This window comes from Antechinus flavipes, chromosome 2, assembly GCF_016432865.1.
Source record: "Antechinus flavipes isolate AdamAnt ecotype Samford, QLD, Australia chromosome 2, AdamAnt_v2, whole genome shotgun sequence".
Lineage (NCBI taxonomy): Eukaryota > Metazoa > Chordata > Mammalia > Dasyuromorphia > Dasyuridae > Antechinus > Antechinus flavipes.
In genome coordinates, this window is record NC_067399.1 from 500,147,775 (window position 1) to 500,156,060 (window position 8,286).

Here is an 8,286-nt window from a genome sequence, read left to right on the forward strand (position 1 = left end):
GCCATCTGTGGTCCTCAGTGGTCTCCTAAAACGGCTTTCTCAGAGTTATCCAGGATCCCTTAGCTGCCCAGTCTGATCACCTTTTCTTAATTCTCAGCTTTCTTGAATTCTTTCTGTAGCGTTTTGATCCTGTTGACCTTTTGCTCCTTGGTGCCCTCTCCCCTCTGGGTTTGTGTGATATGACTCTCTCTTGAATCCCTACCTGTCTGTTTCCTTTGTTAGATCATTATATACATCCCAATCCCCAAACATAGGTGTGCCTGTGGCCTCTCTCTCCACATGCTCTATCTTAGTGACTTTGTCACTAGACCAGTCCTTCACTTTATAGTTAAAGGAGAATAAGTGATGAGCCCATATAGGTTTAATTGTCTCTATGCTGACAACTCTCAGATCTAAACATTCAAACATAGTCTCTCTCCTGAGAGCCAGAACTGTAGCATGAACTACTGAACATTTTGAATTGAATATCTCATAAGACTTTTCAAACTTAACATGTCCAAAATGGAACACATCATCTTCCTTCCTTCCCCAAACCTATTTCTCCTATGAAATTCCCTTTTAATGTTGAGGGTATCACCATTCTTCTAGTTACCAAGGTTCAAACTCTTAGTGTCTTCTTTGACTCCTCACTCACTCTCATTCATCCCACATCAATGTTGCCAAATCTTGTTCCTACCTCCACAACATCTTTCACTTTTGTCCCCTTCTCTCCAATCATATTGTTACCACTATAGTTCAGGTTTCTATCACTTTTTAACTGGAAATTTATGGTAGTCTCTTAACTAGTTTCTTCCTATTCCAGTCCATCTTCCACACAGATTTGAGTGATTTTCTTCAACCTCAGGATCTACTATGTTACTCTCTTATTCATTAAATTCTAGTGACTCCCTATTTCTCTTAGCATCAAACAAAAACTCTGTTTAAAATTTAAAGTTCTTTACAATCTGCCTTCATCTTACACTTCTAGCCTTATCACACATTACTTTTCTTCCTGTACTCTGAAGCTTTCTTAATGTTCCTCATTCAAACCCTCCATTTCCCATATCAATAATTTTCACTGGTTGTCCTTTATACCTGAAATGTAATTCTTCCTGACTTTTGCCTCTCAGAATCTCTAATGTCTTCCAAGGCTTTGCTCATTTGTCAATTCTTACATGAATGAAGCCTTCCTGATTCCTTTTTTTTTTTTTTAGCTACTGGTACCTTTTCCTCAAAATTATCTCATGCTTTTTTTTTTTTTTTTTTTTTTTTTTTAATATGTCTTTGGAGAGACTGAAAGCTTTTTGAAGGCAGGGATTGTTTCACTTTTAAGTTAAACAAGATAAAAGTAAAGATTAAAAAATAGTGTCTGGTACATAATAGTAGATGCTTAATAAATATTGATTTATTTATTGAGGCAATCATAGACTTTTAGGACTGGAAGGGGCCTTATGCAGTGATGGTACACCAGAGATCTAGCTAAAATCTTATAAAATCTTTGTTGAATACTAGAAGAGAATCTTTGAGACCCACTTTAATTCATTGAATTCCATTTCATAAAAAGCCTGAAAGGGTTAATAAAAAGTAACTTCTGCATTTGTATAATGCTTTATATTTTTCAAAACTCTCTCACCCAACATAATCTCATTTGCTAACCAACAATAACTACCAACAAAGTAGAGAGGGAGCAGGTGGTGTCTTTTCTATTTGACTGTTGAGGAAACTGAAAACCAGATTTTTCTGAAGTCACAGGAGGAAGCCCTCTTGGGGTTCTTGGAGTATCTTGAGGAATATTGGCAAAGATACTGGAATATTTCTTTTTCCAATTCATTTTATAGATATGGAAACTGAAGCAAACAGGGTTAAATGACTTGCCCAGGATCACACAACTTGGAAGTACCTGAGGTCAGATTTGAATTTAGAAAGTTGAGTCTTCCCTGTCTCTAGGCCAAATACTCTATCCATTGCACTACCAATTTGTTCTTTGACATTACTAGTACTACAATCCAGGTCTCCTATTTCATTTCCATTACACCATATTGTCTTCCAAAGTGCCTTTCTCTCAGTGAGTAAATTAAGGCGAATAACAAATGTCTACCATATGTTTCTCATAATTTGGAATCCATATTTTGAGGGGAAGGAGGTATGTATATGTAGATCTTAGGCAGGGCACTCAGAGGCTACTGCTCATCTCAGATATTTATTTATCCTAGAGGCAAAGGGAGCAGAATCCTGCTTGGACTGGAATAATATCCCTTCTTGACATAACTTGGACTGTTTCAGATTTTATCTCATTTGGCACAATTTTTCCTCCCTATAAAAAACATACTTTTCTTTAATTAGAAGGGACATATATGAGGATGAATAGATGTGTATATTGGTAACCATTTATTGAGTACTTCTTGTGGTAGATGTCCTTTCTACCCTTATGGAGCTTATAGTCTAATGGAAAGATGTGAGTCACCTGCCTAAGAAGCAATTATGACTGGTGTGAATATGAGGACCTTATTTTTATGACACAAAATCCATCATCACCATCCATCAAACATTTTGTAATAATAATAGCTTCTATGTGTAGAATATAGATAGTAAGAGCCAAAAAAGGGCCTTAGACCATTTTATTTTTAAAAATGGAGCCAGAATTCAAGAATTTGCATGTCATCCTTAAATGGAGGCCATGCTATTCTCTGTATGGTTCCACTTTTAGTTTTGTGCTGACAAAATGGGCACAGACACCATTTAATTTTATTCCTTTTACAGTCAAAGAAACTAGAGCCTAGGAAAGGGAAGGGACTAGTCCAGGTTACATGGTTAGCAAGTAGCATTATCTAATTTGATTTTTTTGAGAGTCTTTATTGTATGGAGTATCATGTGAAACTCGGAATAAAAACAAATTTCTGGCTGTACTAGCTTGTGGTCTTTTCCCCAAAACCCTCCTTTGGATTCCATGATTTCTATGGCAACCCACTTTCACACAACTTGTCATGTTGGAAACCTTGGAGTTATCTTTGACTTTTTCAATTAGCACACTTCTAGGCACTGGAGATACAGGTAAAAAGATTGAGAAAATCTTTGCGGTTTAGAGATGTCACTCTCAGGTAGCTGGAAAATTCTGCGGGTTCAGTGTCAGAACTATAGTCTTCCCTTTGTTCTGAGATTTATGCCCCTGTTATTTTGCTGCTGACTTTAGACTTTGCTAGAAGTTAGACCTTCATGGCACCTGGGTAGTGCAGTGGATAGAGCACCAGCTCTTAAGTCAGGAGGACCCAAGTTCAAATCTGATCTCAGACACTTACCACTTCCTGACTGTGTGACCCTGGGGTAGTCACTTAAAGCCCAATTGCCTCAAGGGAAAAAGAAGAAGAAGGAAAAGAAGAAGAAGAAAAAGAAGAAAATCAGCTAGACTTGAGAGCTTCAGAATCTTTGGCTGGAGACCTTGGAACTTTCAGTGCTTCTAAAGTGGTCTGACATGTTTGGGGACTTAGTTTGTTCCATGCTTAAGGCCTTTGACCTCTTCATCCTAGAAGGTCACTCCTAGATTGAAGTCTCCTCCTTAGTCTGCCCTAGACATATTCCCCAGAACAGGGTAGTGAGAAATAAAAGCTGCCACTTAGAACTTAATTCCTTCATTCTGCACAAGGATAACTCTCTCTGCTTTGATTTTGAGACCTCTTCTGTACAGTTTCTCCTTGCTCAGAGTTGTCTGTTCTTGGCTAAATCCTCTCCCTAGTATCTGTAGACTTTTTTTGTCTATTTGGATCTGGGTTGGAAATATGACTCGCTGTGATTTTTTCTTGGATTTTCTAATCATAATTTTGTTTGGTGCCTCTTCTAGGTTTCTTTGGAGGAGTTGTGGGGGAGGGAAGATTACTGTATTTCTTCCTGCTATTCTACCACTTTGCCTCTTTTTCTCCCAGTTTCAAAGATGGAGAGACTCAGACATAGGAAAGGGAAACATTAATCATCACCAGAAATATTTCATTCTTGTATCACGCCCAATTTCTCCATTGAGGTGTAAATACCTTGTTTTCTGTTTTATAACTCTTAAAAAAATTAATCTGACAAGCACATATGTAGAATTATTAACAGCTTCTCCAACATTTGCCATTTTCCTTTGTAAGGTTCCTTTTAGCTCTGACATTTTATATTCTGACATTCTATGTTCTAACATCCCATTCTGTACTGAAACATCTATGAGGTATGAATTTGTAAGGTGGGGTTTTCATACCTGTATAAACTGGCAAATAAGAAAGATTTAGTCTGTTTCCTGAGTGTAGCTAACCTGGATTGTTAGAGGTCACTGTTATTAGAGCTAGTTTTCTGGGGACCTGGATATGACCATTTTGGGTTTAGTTCTGCAGATTAAACCATGTCACACAGCTACCCAATAATGTAAATAACATTCACATTTATATGCTATAATTTATTCAATTAGATGTATACACATAGTAAGTACTCAAATAAATAAAATTTACTTGTCTTTAAAGGGGGTGTGAATAGGACTAAATGGTCTTGAAAGTTCAGTCAATTGATCAAATAAGCATTTATCAAGCACCTACAATGTGCTACCACTATGGTAGGCACTGGGTATAGAAATAAAATGAATGCAATAATTTTTAACAGCATGGAGCTTACATTCTAACAGGGAAGACAAAAACATTTACAGAATAAATATAAAGAGGATAAATACAAATAAATGGAAAGTAGTTCAATTTAAGATAGTTTGAGAGGGAGGGCACTAGCTTTTGAAAGGATTAGGAAATGCTGCTTGTAAAAGGTGATAGTCAAGCTGGGTCTTGAAGGAAGAGAGATTCTATGAGTCTGAGGTCAGGAGGGAATGCATTCAAGGCATGGGGTGACAGTCTGTGCAAAGTCTCATAGATGAGATTCCTGTCCTGTAGGTGGAACTGATATACAAATCTGGCCGGCTTGCAGAGGGGGAATGATGTATCATTAGGCTGCAAAGGTTCCCCCTAGTTCAAAAATTCTGTGGACTTGCCTTGAGGGCTTATCTCCTAATACAACAAATACAAAGTTATTGATATATTTTGAACTTAGTTGAAAAGTCCTTTATAATGCTAATATTGGTGAAATAGGCTCTATTATAGACTTCTACCACATGTAATTGTTACTTTGAAGGGAACTAGAGTATATCATATGAGATTACCTAGTGGATTCTGAAACATCATGGACTTGATGTTGGGACATCTAAGTTAATCATGATTCCGTCACTGTCACTGATTAGCCGTGTAATCTTGGCTTCTAATCTTTCCCATACCACTGAGCAGCAATGTGACCTTAAGTCATTTTACTTCGGGTTCTCAGCTTTTTCCTCTGAAAGGGTTGGATTAGATATTCTTTTTTTTTTAAATTTTAATTTTAATTTTTTAAATTTTTATTTAATGATTACTTTATATTGACAACATTATCCCTTGCACTTGTTTCTTTTCCGATTTTTTTCCCCTCCCTCCCTCCACCCCCTCCCCTAGATGGCAAGGGGAGATTAATTCCTTCATTCTGCACAAGGATAACTCTCTCTGCTTTGATTTTATATGTTGGATATGTTGCAGTATATCCTAGATACAATATATGTTTGCAGAACCGAACAGTTCTCTTGTTGCATAGGGAGAATTGGATTCAGAAGGTATAAATAACCTGGGAAGAAAAACAAAAATGCAGATAGTTCACATTCGTTTCCCAGTGTTCTTTCTTTGGGTGTAGCTGCTTTTGTCCATCATTGATCAATTGAAACTCAGTTAGGTCTCTTTGTCAAAGAAATCTACTTCCATCAAAATATGTCCTCATACAATATCGTTGTCGAAGTGTATAATGATCTCCTGGTTCTGCTCATTTCACTTAGCATCAGTTCATGTAAGTCTCGCCAGTCCTCTCTGTATTCATCCTGCTGGTCATTTCTTACAGAACAATAATATTCCATAACATTCATATACCACAATTTACCCAGCCATTCTCCAATTGATGGGCATCCATTCATTTTCCAGTTTCTAGCCACTACAAATAGGGCAGCTACAAACATTTTGGCACATACAGGTCCCTTTCCCTTCTCTAGTATCTCTTTGGGATATAAGCCCAATAGAAACACTGCTGGATCTTAACATTCTATGTCCTGAGTTCCCATCTTGTTTCAACACTATGTGCTCTAAGGTCCTTTTTGACTCTTATCTTGTACACTGTAGAATCGAATCCCTTCCATTTTTTTCCTTCACTTAACAAACATTTATTTTCTCTTCCTTCCACTTCATGCTTCTTCCTCATATGAAAGAAAACAAAAACTTTGTTAGTAAAGATAGCTAAGCAAAACAAATTGTCCTTGTCCAAAATTTTATTTCTTATTCTTCCTCTTGAATCTATCATCTCTGTTAAGAATAGGTAGCAGTTCTCTAGAATCATGATGGGTCATTGCATCCATTTTTTAAGTCTTTAAAAATTATTTGTCTTTATAATGTTGTTATTGTATAAATTGTTCTCCTGGTTCTACTCAGTCTGCATCATTTCTTGAAAATCTCTACAGATATCTCTGAACAATAGTATTATATTACATTTGTATGCTATAATTTGTTCAGTCATCCCCTATTGATGTGCATCCTTTTAATTTGTAATTCTTTGCATTTATAGAGTCCTTTTCTTCTTTATTTGCTCTCTCTCTGGGATTATTGATATATCAAAGTATATACATAGTTTAATAGCCACTACTGTCATGGGCAGGTAGGTAGCACAGTGGATAGAGCATTGGGCTTGGAATCAGGAAGACTTCTCTTCCTGAATTCAAAACTGGCCTCAGATACTTATTAGCTCTATGATATTAGGCAACTTAATTAACTGTTTTGCCTTAGTTTTGCAAACCACTCTGGTATCTTTGCCAAGAAAACCCCAAATGGGTCCACTAAGAGTTGGACATGATTGAAATAACTTAACAGCAAAATGACTTTCAAAAGATAGTTCCAAATTACTTTTTTGAATGTCTGGATCAATTCATAGCTCCACCAACAGTCATTTTTCCTTTGTAAGATTCCTTTTAGTTCTGACATTTTATGTTCTGACATTCTATATTCTAACATCCCATTCTGGACTGCAACATCTATGAGATATGAATTTATAAGATGCGTTTTTGATACCTGTATACCATATATTCAGTTCCTTTCTTGAATGGATCCAATCTGTTAGAGGTCACAGTTTTTGGAGCTAGTTTTCTTGGGATCTGGATATAACCATTGGGAGTTTAGTTCTGCAGGTCTAACCATGTTATCCGCACCCCTCTCCCCAACTCTAGTGACCACCTCCAAGATCAAACACAAAACCCTCTGTTTGGCATTCAAAGCTCTTTATAATCTAGCCCCCATCAACTTTCCAATCTTTTTACCTCTTACTCTCCATCATGTATTCTCTGATCCAATTGCACCAACCTCTTTGCTGCTGTAGGTATAAGGCACTCCCATTTCTTGATTCTGGGCATTTTCTCTGGCTGGAATGTTCTCTCTTCTCAGCTCTACTTATGACTTTCCTAGATTCTTTTAAATCTCAAATAAAATGCCATCTTCTACAAGATACCTTTCCCAATCTCTCTTAATTCTAGTGTCTTCCCTTTTAAAAATATTTTCCATTCATCCTGTATACCATTTGTACATATTTGTTTGTTTATTGTCTCTCCTATTAGTTTTTGAGCTCCTTAAGGGCACAAGACTATCTTTTGTCTCCTTTTGTGTGCCCTGAGCTTAGCACAGTGGCTACTACATAGGAGCTTAATAAATGCTTATTTATTGACTGACTTCCTGTAGGAAGCAGAGGTACCACAGGGTCCCTAAGTAAGCAAGGGAAATTGAAAGACTAGCCCTTGCTAGTATTATAATTTCCCCTTTTGGGCCTTGCTAAGAGGCTAATAATTAAACACATCAGCACATGGTTCAGCTAGAATGGTGTGGAAAGAGATGCAGGGAAAGTTTCCAGGGAAATTGAAAGCCAGTCTGTGCTCAGGAAAACAACTGCTCCAACTCCAACATAAGCAAGGTGTTCTGGGTTTATTTTCTGTTGACAATTTCCCATCAAGGGCTTGGAACCTCTGAAGGAGAGACAAATGCATCAATGTGAGGCTTAACTTGTAATGGAGAGAGCAAGAGGCTCTGATATTCCCTCCATCACTTGGGGTAGCAGCACGCACAGCAATCCTGGCTTGGGGTATTGTCCAGATGCAAAGGTGTTGTTGTTTTAAATCCAGTGTTGTAGGCTCTGGAGTTACATAGTCTATATGGGAAAAATTTGTCAGTAATTTTTTTTTTTTTGGTCAGTAAA

At 37.2% G+C, this 8,286-nt stretch overlaps 1 non-coding gene across 1 annotated transcript; it reads right to left on the reverse strand.

The window, feature by feature from the left end:
* Window positions 1–2,606: 2,606 nt before the first annotated feature.
* On the reverse strand, window positions 2,607–2,708 carry LOC127552625 (U6 spliceosomal RNA). The gene has a single exon (XR_007951483.1). It is a non-coding gene; the product is annotated as a U6 spliceosomal RNA (small nuclear RNA).
* Window positions 2,709–8,286: the final 5,578 nt, after the last annotated feature.